Source organism: Choloepus didactylus, chromosome 19 (genome assembly GCF_015220235.1).
Source record: "Choloepus didactylus isolate mChoDid1 chromosome 19, mChoDid1.pri, whole genome shotgun sequence".
Classification (NCBI taxonomy): domain Eukaryota; kingdom Metazoa; phylum Chordata; class Mammalia; order Pilosa; family Megalonychidae; genus Choloepus; species Choloepus didactylus.
In genome coordinates this window covers 6,232,295-6,253,252 of record NC_051325.1, presented here as the reverse complement: position 1 = coordinate 6,253,252, position 20,958 = coordinate 6,232,295, and the positions used below count along the sequence as shown (strand labels likewise).

Sequence of the window (20,958 nt, the reverse complement as noted above, 5' to 3'; positions counted from 1 at the left end):
TGAGGACTGATGGTTTGGTATGCCAAGCCCTCTGTCTTGGGGCTTACCCTTATGAAGCATGTTACCCCAAAGGAGAGGCTAAACCTGCTTATAATTGTGCCTAAGTGTCTCCCCCAAGTACCTCTTTGTTGCTCAGATGTGGCCCTCTCTCTCTAGCTAAGCCAACTGAGCAGATGAACTCACTGCCCTCTCCACTATGTGTGAGCTGACTCACAGGGTTATAAATCTCCCTGGCAAAGCAGGATATGACTCCTGGGAATGAATCTGGACCCAACACCATGGGATTGAGAACATCTGCTTGACCAAAAGGGGGATGCAAAATGAAACATAATAAAGTTTCAGTGTCTGAGAGAATTCACAGTGGTCAAGAAGTCACTCTTATGGACATTCTTATGCACTATAAAAATAACCCTTTTTAGGTTTTAATATATTGGAACAGCTAGAACTAAATACCTGAAACTACCAAACTCCAACCCAGTGGCCTTGACTATTCAAGTTGATTGTGTAACAATGTAGCTTACAAAGGGTGACAGTGTGATCTTGAAAACCTTGTGGATAGCACTCCTTTTATCCAGTGTATGGATGGTTGAATAGAAAAATGGGGACAAAAACTAAATGAAAAAGAGGGTGGGATGGGGGGCAATGATATTCATGTTCTTTTTTACTTTTATATATGATGGTATTATGAACAGTCGATTGTACAACATGGATGAATGTATCTGAATAAAACTGAATTAAATTAAAAAAAGAAGGTATGTTGATTTTTGTCAAATGCCTTTAGTGTGTCAACTGAAATGATCATGACTTTTTCCCTTCTGTCTAGATGTTCTATTGATTAGAGTGGTGTATTGAAGTGTACAAGTATTACTGTAGAGGTGTCTATTTCTCCCTTCGGTTTTGTCAGTGTTTGCCTCATGTATTTTGGAGCACTGTGTTTGGGGTCCATAAATATTTGTGACTATTATTTATTCTTGGTGGATTGCCCTTTTTATTAAGCTATAGTATACTTTGTTTCTTGTAATAACTTATAATTTAAGGTCCATTTTGTCTAATATTAGTATAGCTACCTCTGTTCTTTTCTGGGTATTATTTGCATAGACTGTCTTTCTCCATCCTTTCCCTTTTCAACCTGTTGTGTCTCTGTATCTAAGGTGAGTCTCTTGTAAACAACATATAGCTGGATAATGCTCTTTTTTTATCCCTTCTGCCAACATGTATCTATTGTTTGGGGAATTTACCCATTTAACATTCAGTGTTATTACTGTGAATGCACTACTTACTTCAGCCATTTAGTATACTGGTTTTTATATGTGATATGTTGTCTCTCTTCTGTTTTATTGTAACCTCCTTTTCTGTATAGTTTCTTTGTGATGTTTTTGACTGATCCCTCTTTCATTTCTGTTTCTGCGTTTTTAAAAATACTTTCTCTATGGTTACCCGGTGATTTATATTACACAACCTCCATCTATAATCTACTATTTTGAAAAGATACTAATTTAGCTTCATTAGCGTGCACATTCTCTGCTCCCGTATCCCTCCTTTTCTCCTGTTTATTTGTTATTATTATGATTATTTTTTACCGCTTTACCACTTTATATTTTGCATATCTGTTTTCAGGGAATATACCTTTTTCTTGATCAGTTGTATTCTGACTCTTCTAAGAATTAAAGAATAGGTTTGTATTTTGAGGAGACAGTACTATGATTGAGTTTTGCAGCTACCCATTAAGTTACCCTTACTAAAGATCTTCATTTCTTCACTCTACTCCAAGTCACTCTCTCCTGACTTTGCCTTTCAGCTGGCAGAAATCTGTTTAGTATTTCTTGCAGGGCAGTTCTTTTGTTGATGAATTCTCTCAGTTCCTGTTTATCTGTGAATATTTTGAACTCTGCCTCATTTTAGAGGACAGTTTTTCCAGATAAAGAATTTTGGACAGGCAGTTTTTCCCTCTCAGTATGTTAAATATATCATACCACAGCCTTCTCACCTTCACGGTTTTGATGAGAAATTGGAACTTAGTCTTGCTGGGGATCTCTTGTATGTCCTGAATTGGTTTTTTTCTTGCTGTTTTTCGAATTCTCTTTTTATCTATGGCATTTGACATTCTGGTTGGTATTTGTCTTTCAGTAGGTCCATTAGGATTTATTCTGTGTGGATTATGTTGAACTTCTTGGACATGTATGTGTGTGTTTTTCATAAGAATTGGGAACTTTTCTGCCATTATTACTGCAAATATTCTTTCTGCCCCTTTTCTCTTCTCTTCTCTTTTTGTACCATCCATGGCAAATATGTTTCTATGCTTCATGCTGTCACTGAATTCATGGAGACACTGCTCATTTATTTTTCTATTCTTTTCTCTATGTGTTCTTCTCAATCTATGATTTTGATTTTCCTGTCTTCTAATTTGCTGATTCTTTCCTCTGCCTGTTGAATAGTGCTGTTGTATGTTTCTGGTGTTTTTAAATGTCTATTATTTGGCCTTTTATTCTCAAAATATCTGTTGGATTTCTTTTTTTGTTTGTTTGTTTTTTTAGACATTTGACTTTTTTTTATTTCCATATGCAATGAATGTAATGTTTAGGTATGCTGCTTAGGATGCTATTTCTAAAGAAAATTGTTGGCCGTTTTTCAGAATATCCTTTTGGTTTTAAATACTGGTCAGGAAAAACAAATGATGTAAAAATATGTGGATAATTTTCTATTACAGAAATGAAAAACTGATTTGCACCTAAAAGTGCAATGGTGAAGTAATTTAACCCTTTCACCGGATGATATGGCAATATACAATATATTGCTTCAGCTGTTTGAGAAAGCCATGATGTATTTTTATATTGACATAGAAAATTATAAATTACATTGAATTAATATCCATAATGACTATATATATACACAAACCTGTTCTAAAAAAAATACCCTGTCATAGAATTTATGAATGAAAACCTCACACAGTACAGTAAAACAATTAACATGCTTAGGTGCCAGATTTTGATTTCTACTTTAAAAATACTAGCCTGTAAAATGAACGCACTGCAGTCCCATTAGCAGCACGAACATTTTTCAATATGATTTAGGTATGTTAAAACATACAGATTGCTCTGAAATGTTCATTGGTGATGCTTGTTAACAAGGTAAATTTTGGTGAATGGGTTAAAAGGCAGATCAACTACCAAAACAAAACAAGACAAAACAAAAACAAAAGAAAACCCAAACCACAAGCCATATACAGTCCAAATATTCTAGTGTTTCACCTGTAGGAATAATCATTTCAAGCAAACAAGACTTGAACAGAACATATGGCTTTATAATAACATCAGTTTATCAACTAAGTTATAGCAATAAATACTTAATCTCTGCAAATAGACTTACATTTTTGATCCATTTTAAACAATACAGAAAATAGTTACCAATCAAAAACTGGTTATAAAAAGAACACCAAATATTTCTTATTCAAAATCACTTTTGTAAATTAGAACAAGCAAAATTACACCGAGAGGGCATGTCAATCCCATGGCTCCTTGCCAATCTGGAAGAAAAATGAATTCAGAATTTTGTACAAGGTGAAAAATGTATGAAAACTGTCTAATACTTTGGTCATGCTAATAATTGTCAAATAGTTATGTTTCAAATACAATAGATCTGTGTATTCACTTTTATAAAACTGTTCTTACAGCCATTTTAACTACAGTATTACTACTCTTATTACATGTATGGCAAGACCTTATTTCACAGGCCACCCATTATTTAGAACAACACAACATAAATAAATGCAAAAATTCTTGGTATTTGTCAGTGTGCAATCTCTTTACATGTCTGGGTTTCTCTGTACAATGTCTAAGAATCTAGAATAGAAAGTTGCTGGTCCTGATCCCTTGCAGAGTGAGTGCAGCAGTGACTGGCTTGGGGGGCTGTGGACAGAACCCCTCAGAAGCCCCTGAGTGGTGGTAGCTGCAGTCCTCAGTTAGCAGCAGATGTAACTCATCATACAGGGCCGTTGACCAAGGTGTCACCCAGAACTCTTGGCTGGTGAGTCCTCTGCTCTGGACTATTGCTGAAGAGCTGGGGTACCACAGACTTTGACTCTGCCATCTCAGGGGTCTCCTCAACTGACCACATATTTACAAGTAGCATCTTGAGAAGTAGACAGTTTTCCTTCCTTGCTCTTGAAGACCGTGGTTTCTGTCTTGGCATCTACAGTGAGGTTGTGGGTTTCCTTCATACCACCATTCATCATGGTCTCAGTCACCTTGTCTGTACTTTCTGCATCCTCCTTTCTGTCAGAGCTGGCTTCCATAACCACACTGCCTGGCACTTTGGGCTGTGCTGCAAGGGCAAAGACACTGGTATTCAGAGGGCCAATGGGTTCAGTGCTGGTTTCCATTTCCAGTGGGGAATTACTCCTTAAAGAATCTTTTGTACTCAGGGAAGAAGGGAACTCTGAAAAAGAAGCCCAGCTCATCTCTTTAGTCAGCATTAGCTCCTCTGTGCTCCAGATGTCAGACCCCACAGAGTATAACAAAATCCTGTGGGTTGTCTCCATTGGGACATCAAAGTTGGCTGACCAGTTGGGTGATTCATTCAAGTCTACCTCCATTTAATCCTCTTCATTGAAACTACTGGACTCAAATAAGTCTTGGTTGGCTCCATCTTCTTCTTCTGAGTCTGTACTTTCCTCATTGTCTGTACTCCCCGAGCTGGATCATCTGGGATTCTGGTGTAAATGCAATGTGCTTTTCCTCCCAGATATCTTCCTCATCAGAGCCACCATCATCAAACTACAGTATTATTTGCTTACAACATGCTTCAAACAAGGCAATATTTCCACTTTCATTTGTATTGATAGTAAAGTTGATGTCTGATATCCGATCAAAAGAAATGTTGCCAATGTCATCTTGATCTGCAAACTTCTCATAGTTGAAGCCTAACTGGTCAATAAAATTGCACATCATTTGTTGCATCTGATAATCAGAAAAGGCTAGATCTACCATGTTCCTCTTGTTAGTTTCTCCTAAGGAGCTTGTGCAGAAGGTCTCCCATCACTCCCTGACTTCATCTGGAAGATCTTTGATGAGTTGCTGTACTAATGCACTGTCAGGGTCCTTACTGGTGCTGTGCATGATATAGTTGGGTATCCTTGTGAGGTGTCCCATGTAACCATGCCATCTTCCTCCCTCAGCCTGATTTTTCTCATTCATTTCCCAGGCTTCAAGTATTCATTCTATTAACTGACATTTTTGAAAAAGATGTTTTAGTAACAAACTGTCACCAGTGGAGTCTTGCTCAGCAATTGTGCCATTTTCTGTGTTTTCAAAAGGACTTGCAAGAATCGGTGCAATACAAATTTCCACTTGTGTATGTAAAATGTTATTCCACATATATTTGAAGAACATGTCCAATATGACTCCAATGCTGTTCAATTCGATAAGGTCCCCATTCACACTGTGGCTGTGGGTCTGAAAGAGGCTGGAGATTAACCTAATCACATTCAGGTGGGTGTTCCCCACAGCAGGCTCCAGCATGCCCAGGTGGTCTTCAACACACTTTTTTTGGGTGGCTCAAGCAGGAGTTCATGAAAAGATCAAAACCTTCCTCTGATGGCTTCTAGAAAACTCCTGTTGACTGAGCAAGCTGAATGACTCATGCCTGGTGGACAGATCTCTATATGGCCTTCAAATGTTGGTCGGTGTGTCTCAAGTAGAGTCAGCAATATCTTGATTCCACTGACTATGGCTGGTTCATTTTTCTCCTTATGGAAAATATTTGAAAGAAGCTGCTGTATAATTTCTTTCTTTTCTAGAGTGGCAAGCAGGGCATCTGGTTCTGTACTGTTCTGAATTTGTAACATTTGGTCTCTGCTCAGGTGTATAATTTCAGAAAGTGACTGTGATACATTTGAATGCAGGTCTTCTTCTTGCAATGGATGAACTATTTCCACAAGCCTCTGGATGATTTTGTCCTCATTTAACCTATTCAACACATCTTGCCTGGGCTGTGGAGGTTCAATACACGTCAGGAGCCTGAGCAACAAATCCACAATTGTGGAAGTCCCTATGTGCTTTATAATAAGGTCTACAAAATCACATTTCTTTTTTAAGAAATCCACAATCTGTTCTGGTTTTCTGCTGATAAGAATACTTAGCACCTTGCTGAAGAAACTGGCTAGTAGTGTGTTCAAGGGACAATCATTTAGGAGGAAGCTATACAATTTCATTAGCAAGGATTCATCTTCTCCCACTCTATCATTTATCTGGGAGACATCAGAAGTGAGCAACTCACAAGATGTATTTGGATACTTGTATCTGATCTTTTCATCCATGTCTTGAGATGGTTCTTCTATAATGAATGATACTAAATCTTTGAGACATTCTATTTTTAATAGAAACTCTGTAAGTTTTTAGTTCTGAGCTTTACATTCCTGGAAAACATCTTCCTCATCCATTAACTCCTTCAGTGTTACATCTTCTCTTTCTAGAAGTGTGTCCATGTGGGATGATGAGTGAAGATCAAATTTCCAAAACATGCTGGCCTGTTCAAACCAAAGTTTAAAAATTAAAAGAAATGTTTTCTTCTCTGTGGCTCCTTGCCCATTACAGGTTATCCTGGCAACAGTTGTCTTCCAATTTACTGCATTAGCAGATTAGTAGGGATAAGGTAGGATGTACAACAGAAGCTCTCCCAATAGTTTTGGCATCCCTTGATGATCCTTGTCTGAATCAATTGTTACTGAGGGTTATAAAAATGATGGGTTTTCAGTAGCTCTACTATTCCTTCTGCATTTGTTAGTTGACTTTCTAACTTTAGAGAGGTATTTTCCCTTCTTCCCATTCTTTCTTTGTTTCTTTAATTCATTAGGAATATGGATTCATGGATTCTTATTTCTATTCATTAATGTCATTATTCATTCTGATGCTTTAATTGTCAAACTGTCCCAGATTTGGTCAGTGGGAGCCCTTTTTTAAGGCAGGCTCTGGTGTCCTGGTATTATGAGAACATTTCCTTATATTCTGGCACACAACACATTCCAGATTCATCTAGTACATTCATGGATCCAGTTTTGAAATCAGCCATTTCTTCAAGAAGCCGAGGTGTTCCTTTCACTGGAGAATATTATTTAGAAAACAACATTCTGAGCACTAAGTATGTTCATATCTACTGGAATATCACTTCTTCTATGCCTTTTATGTGAACAAAGTTGGGAAGGAATGGCAATTGCAGATGATTCAACTCTATATATGCTTCTGTGTGTATGTGTATGTGCACATTCCTGATTTTTAAATATGAGCAAAACCAAGCATTTCCAGGCAATAGGTGTGACCTGGAGGTGCCCATGACCTGCTGCTAGTCATGCTCAGACGGGAAACACACTCACCGACACCATCAGTGAAGCGCCCCTGGATTACTTTTTATACTTTCAAAATCTTCATGCTCTCACATGGTCTTCTTAATATCCTTTATCTCTTTGTGCATGTTTTCCTTCATCTTCTTGAATTGATTTAGGAGATTTGTTTGATCATCTTTGGTTAGCTGTGCTATCTTATGAATGTCCTCTGAAGTTTCCATTCATTCTTTTGACTGTGCCATATCTTCCTGCTTGTTAATATGGTGTGTAATTTTCTGATGATATCTAGGCATCTGATTACCTTGAAGAATCAACTCTGTAGGTTCATTTCTCCTTCTTGCCTAGGAATTTATTGTTTATTGGCTTTATGTTAAGTTTCTTCTTTGACTCTTTGATTAACTTATTCCAGAACTTTAAAATGCCCCATGTTTACCTGTTCAGATTTTCTCAATTCTTCATCTGCTTCTTCTCCTGGAATGCTGTAAGATATTTAAGATTGCACTTTTTGGCTAGCTGTTTCACCTCCAGGAGAGAGCCCCCTTTTCTCTCTCCTTCTCTGTCAATCCTTATCTGTTCTCTTTGTTTTTGTTCAGACTTTTCTCCCAGCTCCTATGAGTTGTTGAAATTCTCTGCCCCACTCTTACACTCTTCAGTTCTGGGACCTGCCCTTTCTTACAGCAATTCAGTTTAACACCCCCTTTTTTTCTCTGATTCTTTTCTTTCCCTGGTTTCTTCCCCCTTAGTGAATCCTGTCCTGGGGGCCAGATGTGGCAAATCCAGAATTGTGGGCCACTTCAGAAAAGTCTGTTTTGCCTTTACTGGTCCTGCCAACTGCAGCTGGTTTGTGTGAGGGCACAAAAGTTCATGCCAGAATTTCTGTCATTGTGTGTCTCCCCTCCCACCTTGAAGCCCTTGTTTTATATAGCACTGCTCAATGACTTCTGTTCCCCCTGGGTCTCTGTGGGCTTAGGTCCTTGTGCCTGGAGATGTGCAGAGTTCTAAGTTCTATCTCACTTCTCTGAGTTGCTTCCTAGTCTCCATGCATGAGATTGAATGGTGTTTGTATGCAGATTTTTGGCTCCCTTTCTGTGGATTCCTCCTTTTATGGGTATTTCCCTTAAATTTTTAGCTTCTCTAGCAGCCCTGAATTCTACTATCTGACTCCTCTAGCCAATAAGACTTCCATTTTCTGCTGTAGTTCTTGCTGCACATGCTGTGTAGACTGCCTTCAGACACGCCCTTCAAGGGAAGAGTCCTCTCTAGTGTCTGCCTGCTTCGGGTCATACTCTAATGCCTTCAAATAATTGTTTATTATAGTTTTCCAGAGTTTATAATTGCTATCTGACAAAGGGCTAGTCTGATACATGCTATACCAGCATTATTGGAATCAGAACTACTTTCTCTCATGTGATTTTTCATTTTCATTTCTCTGATGACTAATGAGATTCAGAATCCTTTTCATGTGTTTAATGGCTGCTTGGACATCTCTTGTGAAATACTCTTTCAATCCTCTTGCCCATTTTTCTATTGATGTGTTCGGTCTTTCTAATTAAATCAAGTAGAGTTGTGTATATATTCTGGGTATAATTTTACCTCTTATAGCGTATTTATAAGGAAAATTGTGAAAGGCTTCAAAATGGATGAAAAGATTGATGGGTGTCTTCAATGAAAAACAAAGCATTTTCTTGCATGTTGCTCAGATGATTTATTTCTATCGGAGCCCCACACTATTCATTGTCTTCAAGCTATGATTTACAACTCTGTAAGTTACAGATAATTTTTAGGAATCCAAGTTCTGTTCCTTTGAAAGGCAATTGATTCCTCCTGTCCTCCCATGGAAAAAGCTAGTTTCTTGCATCTATTTATGAATTCATTTTAGCATGCCTGATTCAACTATGTAAGTATAGTGCTTTGAATTCTATTCTGAACTGGTTGTAACCTCTTATCAGTGTCAACTGAGAAAAACAAAGCTGCAAGACAATGAAGGCATTTATTTGGGGTCTTAGAATTGCAATTTACAGAGCACAGATTCAGGTAGCAACCTAAGTCATGGCCCATCTTTGCATTTCCAGGTAAGAGTTTTTAAAAGGAAAATAAGGTTCTAGAAGTTAATTATGGTTGATGGATATTGGGGTACTCCATTTGTCCCGCAGATTACTAGTTTACTGAGTTCTTTATTTTATAGCTTGTTTATGGTGTCTGTATGTCCCTGGAGTTTGGAGGAATATTATTGCTTGAGGCTCTGCATACTTTGGCAGTTTGTGCTATGTGGCTGTGACCTGCAGAAGAGTACCCCAAGAATAACCTCCTGAATCCGTTTTAAATCTCCCAGCCATACCAATTCTATTTTGCTTTATTTCATTTTATATCAATTAAATAAAATCTTGGAAATGTGTTCATTATTTATCTATATGATAGTCAAGATTATACAACTTAACAATTATCCTTTAATGTATCACAAATATCTTCTCCCACATGGCCTCACCCAACCTGTGTCCAGGGAGTTTAGTTGTCTGTGTCCCAGAAGGACTGGAAACCAGATTGATGAGCAGAATTGGGAATGACCACACACTGCCTCCTGGGCACTCCCTCAGGAATACTTGCCCTGACTCCACAGACTGGAGTCAGCACCTATTGTTATATGACTTTATCACCCCACTACTTTTCATTCATAGTAGTTGTCACAGTTGTACTTAAATAATAATTTGTGAAATTATGTACTCAATGTTTGTTTCTGCTCCTGCAATCAAAATTCCTGAGGGCAGAAGCCCTGTTTGGTGTTGCTTTACACAATGTGCCAAGTGTCCATTTGGTAAATATTTGTTGAATAAATGAATGGATAGAATATTCACAGAAATTCCAAGTTGGCCTCTGTCCTTCCAAATATTTCTGGGACCTTATTAGGGCATGAAGTTTCAACAAGTGGTTTGAGTTCCTGCTGTAAGGAGATGCTCTTCCCTTGAGGGTGGGAATCAGATCAGGATGACTTTCTGGAATCTCTTTCAGAGGCAGTATAGAGAAGAAAGAACATGAACTTTAGGGCCAGAAGACATGAGTTCAGTTTCTACCCAGAAGCAGGGAGATGCAGCTTCCCTAAAGCCTTGATTTCTTCACCAGTAAAGCTGAGGCAGTGACACCTGCCTCTCAGGGGTGCTGTGAATACGCAATGAAAGTCTCTGAAAACTCTGAAAAAGTCAAAACACTGTGTCCACATCAAATGTGACTATTATTATATTTTAGTAGATATTTTAATTTACTTCAGTAGTGGACACACATTTTAATGATGGTGTATCATTCAGTTTTGCTAGGATGTGCTGTGATATCAAATGACCCCTGTTTTAGTTTCCTGGGCTGTTCAAGCAAATACAATGCAATGCATTGGTTTAAACAATGGGAATTTATTAGCTCACAGTTTTGAAACTAGGAGAACATCTAAACGAAGGCAAGTGAAGGTGATGCTTTCCTCCTGAAGACTGGCGTTCTGGAGCTGGCTGCCAGTGGATCTTGGTCCTTGTTTCCTCTGTCACATGACCATGCACATGGGGGCCTCTCCCGGCCCCTCCCTTCTCTTCTGGGTTCCATCGATATCCAGCTTCTTGTCTTCTGTGGCTTTCTTCTCTCTTTGTCTGAATTTCATGCTCTTGAAAAGTACTCTATTTAGAGGATTAAGACCCATCCTGATTGAGGTGGGCCACACCTTAACTGAAGTAACCACATCATAAGTTCTGATATACAATGGTTTCAGAGTCACAGGAAGGGATTAGATGTGAGAACATGGTTTCCTGGGGTATATACATCTTCAAACCACCACAACCACCAAATGAAAAGGCATATAACATTATAGGTATCTTCTCTCTCATTTCAGTGCCTACTGCAGTTTGTGACTCTGCCTGGCTCTGCTCCAGGTGACTTTTTTATTCTGGAATCAGAGCAGATGTGCCACGGCAGAGCAGGGTCAGGAAGGGAGAGGTCTGGTATCAGAGGGTGAAGGGTCTGGTGCAAGAGGTGGTGGGGAGGATAGATGTTGCGGGTGGGTGGGTCATGGGACTGCAGGAGGAGAAGGGTATCAGGAGGACAGGGTGTAAGGAGGATGATGGGTGGGGAGTGTGTCAAGAAGACAAGAGGTGCTGAGATGGTAGTGTGTAAGGTGGAATGAGGAAGGGGCAGGGGAGTGAGTTGGGGCAGGAGGAGGTGGTCAGAGGATGGCACATCACAGAGAGCACACTGTGGTGACCCAGAGGGTGGCCTCCATGGCCTGAGTGGTTTGTACACAGGAAAGCAGGATGGGGCACCAACATCAATGGTGCCACAAGTGTTCAAGGAGGATGGAACCAGATGGGAGATTTGGGAGCATGGCCATGGAAGATGGGAGGCTGTGGGAGGTGAGCGGATGGGAGGTGAGATGCTGCGGGGAAGCTACTGCATTGGGTTAGAGGATGGGGTAGAAGTTGTGGGCTAGAGAAAGATGGGGGACCCCGTTAGCAAGAGGAGCTTATGGGTTAGAGGAGAAAGTGTGGGGAAACCTCAAGTTCTTGGCTTAGATACCATTGTGTGGTATCCTGGAGGGGAAGCAGGTTTGGGAAGGCAACTGAGGCCTGCAATTCTTGGAGGAAAAGGTGGGTCCATACCAGCTGCAATTAGAGACATCAACCTGGCATGGGGACAGGTCAGGATGGGCCCTGACTCTGCCTCCAGCACTCCGTGCTGCCCCATGGTACCATGGAAATGGGGACTCTTATGGGGCCGAGGTGTGGACATTTCTGCAGGTAGCATCTGGGACAGGTCTCAGGGCCTTGGGGAAAATGTCCAGTTTCCCTAAGGGAACTTGGCACAGAGGTGTGGATTCTAGGGGACCAGAAGACCAGATGCCCCCTCTGCCCACCCCCAGGCTGCTCTTGGCCTGAGGATTCTCTCTGTCCGGGGCTGCAGGAAACATCTGCTCCTTCCCCAGAGAGCTGGATGGTCCTGCCCCTTCCCACTGCATCCTTTTCCACCATGAATGATGTGGCACCTGAAACAGCCTGGGCTGAGCTGTGCACTCTCAGGAAGTCAGTGCTGCCCACCTTGAGCAGGGCAAATGTCAGGGGGTGGATTTGTAAAGCCACAGAGAAGATACATAGCCATCCCTGATGTCCTGATGTCACTGGAATTGGAGTCAGCTGTGCTCCCATCATCATGGGATGGAGCTGGTGGGAATAAAGCCAGTTGCCTGCTGCCTGCTGCCTGCCTTCTGGTTGGTCACTCTTCTTTCTGCCTGACCCTCAGCAACACCAAAGGACTCACCCTAGGTCCCTCTGCACCTGTTCCCCACAGCTCCTGCAGCACCAAATTCTGATAATTCAAAGGCTACCCTTGGGCACAAATTGCCTGGTCAAACCAGCCCAGCCTTAGGGTCCCTGGAGCTCACTATCCAGCAGGCATCAGCTATGAGTCCATTGGGTCCCGTTCTGTGGTGAGGACCCTGACTGCTTGTGTGTCCCTGTTCTTGGTCTCCAGGCAGTCTGGGCCTGGGCCTCTGGGGATGCCCTGCCTGGCCCCTGTGTCTTTGGTGACGCTCCCATGCAGCTGTAGCAGTGATGCTGCTATAGAAGCCCCTCTGAGGCCCTGTCCTGCCAATAATTATCTGTGTTTCCCTGAGGCCCACAGGACATGTCAGCTCCTTCTTTTGTGATGACTGTGGCCCAGCTTCTCTGCATTTCCTGCCCCACCTGGCTTGGCCTTTGTTGACCACTGGGGCCTGATACGTGCCCCCCTCTCACAGCAGATTGTTTCTCAGTTCTGGCTGTGCCCGTGCTCAATGCCCCTCCTGTACCCGGCCTCCATGTGGCTCTGCTCCCCAGGACTCCTCCACTGACCCCCAGGCCCCATGCGACCCCCTGCACTTCCTCCTTGCCTGGACATGAGAACCGAGGTCAGTGCTGCTGGGCCTGTCCCTGTGTGCTTGGGACACAGCTGGATGAAGGTCCTTTGGGACTGCCCAGCTCAGGACAGTGAGGCCTTCCTGGGGCTGCTCACCCTGCCCACCCTGCAGAGTAACCCCACAGGACAGCACGGTGCCTCCTAACTCGGGCTCCAGTTCTGCAGGGAGAAGGACATCCCTGGAAGGCCCATCTAAACACCCTGAGGAGGGGATGGGGCCCAGGGGGGCAGGGCCCTGTGGCGGGTCAAGCAGTGTGGCCAGTGCAGGCAGGAAGGGGTTGAGGGTGGGCAGAAGGGCCAGAAGATTCCAGAGACTGTACATTTGTGGAAGGAGTCCCTGGACTGATGATGCAGGCACACTTTTCCCAACTGTGTTTTGTGATATGCAAGGAGTGTAACAACATGGACAGACTAATAAATTGTATCATTTTAAAGGGTGGTTTATTGTCATTTTTAACAAAGTAGAAACACACATTATAGACACTGAATGGGTTTCAGAAAATAAAGAGGAGAAAAAAGCTACTGAAAGTAATGTTCTGATATTTCCTCTGAGCAGTTTATCTCTATTTCCCCTCCCCCATGACCCAAATCATCATTATTAATTGAGGCTCTATCCTTTTAGTAGGGTGCCCTGTGTGGCTGGGATGGGTGCCCCCAGAGCATGTGGCTTGGCCTGAGGAGCCTCCCCACTGCTTCCCATGCATAGCAGTGCTCAAGTTGCACAGAGCACGGTGATTTTCCTCTGACCCTGGCTATCTGGCTCTCTTGCCCTGAGAAGCAGTAAGTCAAAGAACCTAGAGGGGCACTGAGGCCCCTGGGGCTGCAACTGGTACCAAATCCCACAGCTGCCCACTGCAGCCCCCCAAGGTTGGGCACTCTCTTCTGTTGTGTCCCAAACCGCACTGCATGCTCACTGGCTGGAGGCCTGACATCCAGTACTTGGGCTGGCCATGCCTGCTGACACCGCTTTCCCAGCGCTTGTGCCCAAAGACTTCCCTTTTCCCTCCTTTGTCCACGGGACCCACTGAGGCTCCCTCTCACGTGACCACATCCTGTCTAGGCCCCTTCCAGGAGGTGATCTGACTGTCACCAACTGGACCCCTGCCCTTCCTCAGTGGTGGAGCTACCCACCCCTCACAGGCATTTCATCCTTGCACCTATCCAGGCACCTGCTGAGGTGATACAACCCCCAGCCCAGGCCCTCATCCACAGGGACTACCCAGGTGGAGGGAAGGATAGATCTCTCACCCCTGCAGTCCTGCCCACTTCCTCCTCTGCAGGGATTCCCTGTGTAGAGTGAGGACAAACTCCCACTGCCCACATCCTTGAGGACAGACCTTTGGAGCAGAGCGGCGGTTGATGGTTGGGAGATGGCAGGATGTCCTGAGTCTGTCCTCTCACTCTCCCCAGCAGGCAGTCAGGAATGTCTGTCCATTTGTGTTGGATCCCTCATCTGAGGTTACTGTGGGTATCCAGGGTGTGGTCTTTGCAGAGATCTCCATGCAGAGATCTCCAGTGAGACTCTTCCTTAGGCCAGGTGTGCACCGAAGCTCCCAGGATGGAGTGTGGCCAGATGAGGGCCAGGAAGAAGGGAGATCTGAGAAGTGGACAGTGGCACCACCCAGGGGCTGCCCTTCACAATGCGGTGTCCCCACCACAGCCTCTGTGGGAAACCCTTGCAACCTGGGTCTGGCCAAGGGTGGACTCTCAGCTCTGATTCCTACAAAGGACTGCCCTTTCCCTGATGGACACCTGGACATTTGGCCCTGGCATCTCCCCATTCAGTGTGAACCTGCACGAGCTGGGAAATGATGTGTCTGGGCCTGAGTTGTTGGAACAGTGTCTGATACTCCTGCTCTCAGTGCATCGAGCCCCAGAAGTGCACATGGTTCTGTCTGCAAAACCCCCTGTCCAGCACTTCTGGTTGCTGCTGTGCACATGTGCTTGGTTGTGGGGGAACCACCAGGTGTCCAGGCAGCTGAGGTCTGGGGTTAGAGTTTGCTGCCTTCAAAGTTCTCCAAAGGGATGTAGATGAGGCAGCAGTTCAGAGGGTGGCAGGGTCAGAAAGAGCAGGGTCAAAGGCCTGTGGGGTCAGAGGGTGGCAAGATCAGGGGTCAATGAGGTCAGAGGTGAGAGGTGCAGGTCTGGAGAGGGGGGTTGAGCTGCATGGGGCCAATGGCTTCTCTTCTGTGGAGTCTGTGGCCAGGACAGCACCTCCTCTATGGACAATCCCTGGATGCCTGAGCAGGAAGGGTGACCCTAGGCCCCCTGCCCAATCATGTTCCTGTAGTCGGGGACCATTGTCCGCTTCAGCTCCACCACTGAGGAGAAGATCCACTTCACCTGCAGGAAGACAGGTGGATGTGAGTGTGTGGGGAAGGGCAGGCTCCCGTGGCTTCTGTGGTGCCCACAGTCCCTGCCCCACTTGGCCACAGCCCTTCTTTCTGCCAACCACAGCAGGGCAATGGCTCACCCTGGGCTTGTGGGGGTGGCTGTCGGTGCAGAGAGGGAGGTCCCAGAAGGAAGCCCACCTTGAAAAGGGTGACGGTGGCACTGTAGCACATGCTAACCAGGAAGAGGGTGATGAAAATGGAGATGGTCGTCCACAGCCCATCCAGCTCCCCATCCTGAGCCTCAGCACAACTCTCGTCTGGTCACAGCTCTGCCCAGGAAATATGGGGGTCAGGGGGCTGTCCCAGCCACAGCCTCTGGGAGGGGCAGGTCCCTCTGAGAGTCGGGCAGGACAGGTTGGTGTGGGAGGAATGGGATGGGGAAGTCCAGGTAGAAGTCCCTGTGTGCCGGGATGGTCTTTACATTTTCTCTGCCCCATTCCCTCTGGGTCACATTGGGGTACCCTCTCTGGGCCTCTCAGGGAAGTGCTGTGATCCCTCCCAGGTCAAGAGGCATCATCCTTATCACCATCCCACTCTTCCAGTCTGGCACCCACTTGCTCCATGTAGTGCCCAGTGGTCAGCTGTGGGACCTGCTCCCTGCCATCCACCTGGGCCTTGGGGCTGCAGAGGCAGTGTAAGGGGCCCAAGGGAAATAAGGCCACCCCAAGCCCTCTGCACCCTCCTTGGGTCATCTGGCTGCAGAGAGCTAAGGAGAGGCCCCCAGTGTTAGGCACAATGATGAGGGTGAACAAATGAGTGGGTTTTCCTGGAGTGTGAGTGTGAACATGTGGGAATGTGAGTGTGTGAGCATGTGGGAGTGTCAATGTGTAGGAGTATGGAAGTGTGGGATTTTGAGCGTGTGAGTCTGTGAACATTTGAGTGCATGGAAGTGCTTTTGATTATGTAAGCATGTGGGAGTGTGAGCATATGTGTGTGTATATGAGTGTGTGGGAGTGTCAGTGTGTGAACATATGAGCATGTATATGTGTGTGGTTATGTTGTCATATGAGTGTGTGAGCATGTCAGCATGTGAGCTGAGGGAGTGGATGCATGTGAGTGTATGAGTGTGGGAGTTTACACATGAGAGTGACAGCATGTGAGTGTTGTGTGTATGAGTTTGTGAGAGTGTGAGCATGTTGGAGCATGAGAGTGTGAGCATATGAGTGTGTGATCATGTGCAAGTGTGAGCATGTCAGCTTGTGAGCATGTGGGAATGGGAGCATGGGGGAGTGGGAGCGTGTGAGCCTGCAAGTGTGTGAACCTGTGAGTGTAAGGGAGTGGCTGAATGCATGGGCATGTGAGTGTGGTGTGTGAGTGTGTGAGCATGTGGGAGGCTGGCGGCTGTGCCAGAAGAGGCCTTTGCCATCACAGGAGCATGAGGGAATGCACGAAGCACCTGCCTTAGCCCCCATGTCAGTCCCTCCTTGAGGAAGTGTGGAGGGTGTGTCTGGGTGTGGGTTTCCCATGTCTGCACGTGAGAGGAGGCCAAGTCTGAGCTGGTCAGTGAGTGGATGAGCAGTGAGCTGCCTGCTGGGCACTCGTGCCAGGTCTGGTGGACATCAGGGTCCAGCTGGTGCCTGCAGGTGCACATGGATGGGCACTTGCACTGAATATGTGTGGGAGGCCCAGTTGTGTAAGGTGTGATGTGCATGCATGTGGAAAGATAGCAATGAGGGCTGAGGTCTGCTCATCAGAGGCACTTGTTTCCAAAGTGTCTGGGCTGAGTGTGAATGTGGTGTCTGGGGCAGATGGACCCACCTGCCTCTATCTCTTTGGAGCACGGCCAACCCATTTCCTCCTGAACTTGCCATGTGGGATCCAGGTGGAAAAGGCACATCCATTGACCCTGGCAGTTCTCACAAGGAGATCCAAGGTTACCAGGGGAGCTCCTGGACAGGGACCCTGGGACAAATGACAGGCCACTTTCCCCACTGTACAGGCACGTACAGAGGCATGCTATGACTTCATTGTCCTTGGGAGATGCCTCCACCTATTCCCTTTTCCCATGCCTGAGCCCCTAGTAGCTGTTGTCTGGAGGGAGGGCACAGAAGAGAGCCCACCTCCTCCCTGCTGTGGCAACACCTGCACGGAGCTCCCTAGAGGTGGCCAGAGCAGATTCTGGGATCTGGCCCAGGACCCGTGCTCTCTCCCTAACAGTGAGGACAGAGGCTTCCTCAGGACCAGCCTCAGAAAGAACCATGCCAGTCTCGCAGAATCCCAGGGCAGTGCTGGGTGCTTTATTTCCATGCTGGGCTGCCTGGGAGGTATTTACAGGGGGGCTGGGGTGGGGTGCCTGGGAGGTATTTATAGGAGGGCTGGGGTGGGGTGCTCACTGGTCACACTCATTTACCAGGAGACTGGAAGACAGTCTTCTGTGTGTAGTGGTTGTGCAGGGCCTCGTGCATCACGACACATGAATATGTACTGCTTCCTGGCCACTTGCTGTGGTCTATAGTTAACTTGCTGTAGAGGAAGAAGGTTCCGTCCTTCTCCTCCTGGGGTGAGGCGGACACAAAGCTGCTCTCAGGCAATGGCTGCCCATTGCTCTGCCATGTGACATCAATTTCATTGGGAGAGAAGTCCTTCACCAGGCAGGTGAGGCTGAGTACTTGTTTGGACAGCTCCTCTGGGTGTGGGCCAAAGGCGTATACCTGCAGCTTCTGGGCCTGCCCTGTGGGGACAGAAGACCACATGGCTGGTCAGAGCAGAGGGCTGGCCTGAGCTGTGTGGACCCCAGGGGCTGGGAAAGGGTGGAGGTCCTGCAGAGGGTGCTCCTCAGCCTGGCTGATGGCCCTCACTCACCTGGGGCTTTGGAGATGCTCTGCTCCATGGGAGACGGGAGAGCTTTGTTGTTGACCTTGCACTTGAAGACCTTCCCCTTCAGCGAGTCCTGGTGCAGGATGCGCAGCATGCTGACCACGTGGTAGGTGCTGTTGTGTTGCTCCGGCCACTCCCCCATCTTGGCCGTGTGCATCTCCATGCCATCCACATACCAGCTGAATGTCACCTCAGTTTCCTCCTGGCTCAAGTCCACAATCAGGCACATGACTTCAGGGGTGCAGGATATCATGAGGGTGTCCTTTTGCTTCATGGGGAAGATGAAAAGGGATGGTGTCTCACAGACTGGGGGGTAGACAGGAAGGTGAGTTGGCACTTGGGGTGGGTGGAGAGGATCCTCCCATTCCCCCATGGTTGTCAAGGCCTGGGTGGCAGCTTACCTGGGCAAGACTGGAGTGGTGGTGGAGTGATCACCTCAGAAATCTGGACTGTAAATCTATAATTGCTGAGACATGTCAAGCTTGAGAAACCAATAAAGAGGTGTGTGAACATGCGACATGATCATGGATGGCTGGAAATCCCATGGATGGCCTGGCTGTCTCTTTCCATTTCTATGGTGCATCAAACTTTGCAAGATGAGGTGTGTTTTCATACAATGTCTGTGGCTCTTTCAAACAAAGTACAGTAACCTTGGTTAACACAATCATTCTTTCTTATGTGAGACTGACTGTTTTCATATTTAAAGGTGGAGAAGGAAGTCACACTGCAAATCCATCATGCAAACTTGTGCTCCATGTGCAAACTTGTGCTCTTTGTGACAAAACACCCCTCACACACTACTGCTGGATGAAACCACTTCTGAGCAAACTGCAGAAAGTTTCTCTACAAGTATGTGACATGTGTATTTCTTAAAATCCAGGAGGCTATTCACTGTCCATTGCACACTTTATGAACTGCTTAGAAAAATGCTGTCAAGAGAACAGACCCAATGCTTATTACTCACCATTTTATGCTATACTTATTGAAACACCTCTTCTAGACTGTGATGGTTAGCTTTGTATCAATTTGGCTATGCTGTAGTATTCAGGTATATAATCATCAAATACTAGTCTAGGTATTGCTGTCAAGGTGTTTTGTAGATGTGATTAGCATCTGTAGCCAGTTGACATTAAGAAAAGATTACCCTCCATAATGTGGGTAGTTTTCTTCAAATCAGTTGAAGGCCTTAAGAGCAAAACCTGAGGTTTCCTGGAGAACAAGACATTCTGCTGCAAGACTGTAGTGTCAATTTATGCCTGAGTTTCCATGCTGCCACCTGCCCTAGAAATTTTAATCTAAAATGCAACATTAAATCCTCTCTGACTTTTCTGTGGATTTTGGACTGCTAGTCCTAACAGTTGCATGAGCCAATTCCTTATTATCTATCTATCTATCTATCTATCTATCTATCTATCTATCTATCTATCATCTATCTAGCTGTCATCTATCTATATCTAATCTCCTAAGGGTTCCATTTCTCTGAAGAACCATGGGTGATACATTGACTTAATTTAATATTGGTGATGGGCTATTGAGTTGGTGTTGCAATTGCCAGGAGTGGGATAATGCTGCTAAATTCGTTGCATTCACCCTGTCTTTTACATTCTGGAATAAGTTGATTACTTCAAATTGAAAGAGTGCTCCACTTATGTCTCAGGGCTTTTTCCTCCTGTCTCACACTTGATATCTGTGCATGTGCCACCATGAAAACTATGTAATGACTGTGAATTGACTCAGTGATTGTAAGAGCCACCCCAAATTCAGGGCTGTTAAAATGTGAAAAAATGTACATCTTAAAATTGGGAGTGCTTTGTGATTCTTTGTGCACAAAGGAAGGTATCTGGTGAACTCAACATTATTATTATTAATGTTTATTGTTATTATTAATGTTCCATGCCAGGCAAATCATATTATACATGCTACACAATGGTGTTGGTATCAGATTGAAGTTTTGGTTGGATAATAAATGTGCATTTGGAAGCTTTCACATTGATGTGTCCAGACAGATTGCTAAACTTGCCATATAAATGCAAACTTGCCTCAGGATTCCAGGGTCTGTGAACCAGTTACTATGGAATATGTTCTGGAGTCTAGGAATGAAATGGCTGAAGAAACAGAAAGTCAGTGTTGAGAGTCATTATAATCTATTAAATATTTAAATTTTCTATTGTTTCATTTTTAAGAAACAGATGAATGCATTCTTTTGTTAGCTATAAGGGCCAAAGGAAATCATAACTACCTTCTCCATGGGACCCCAGCCATTACCATCAAGTCCCTATGAGTTTCTATTCCTAAGTCCTCCATGCAGCTTTCCAGAACCCTTCCCTGGCATTGCCTACATACATATACATATATGTATACATATATCCAAATAAACCCCTCTTCATTTTTTAAACATGAATGGCAACAGATAGTATCTTGTGTCTTAGTTTGTCAGGGCTTCTATGAAAAACAATGGGAATTTATTGTCTCTCAGCTTTTTGAGGCTAGAAG

General features: G+C 44.8%; 2 pseudogenes; both read right to left on the bottom strand.

Moving 5' to 3' along the window:
- LOC119516030 overlaps positions 1 to 20,958 on the bottom strand; it is a 600,140-nt pseudogene that overhangs the window by 59,158 nt on the left and 520,024 nt on the right.
- Positions 3,979 to 6,670, bottom strand: LOC119515701 (annotated as a pseudogene).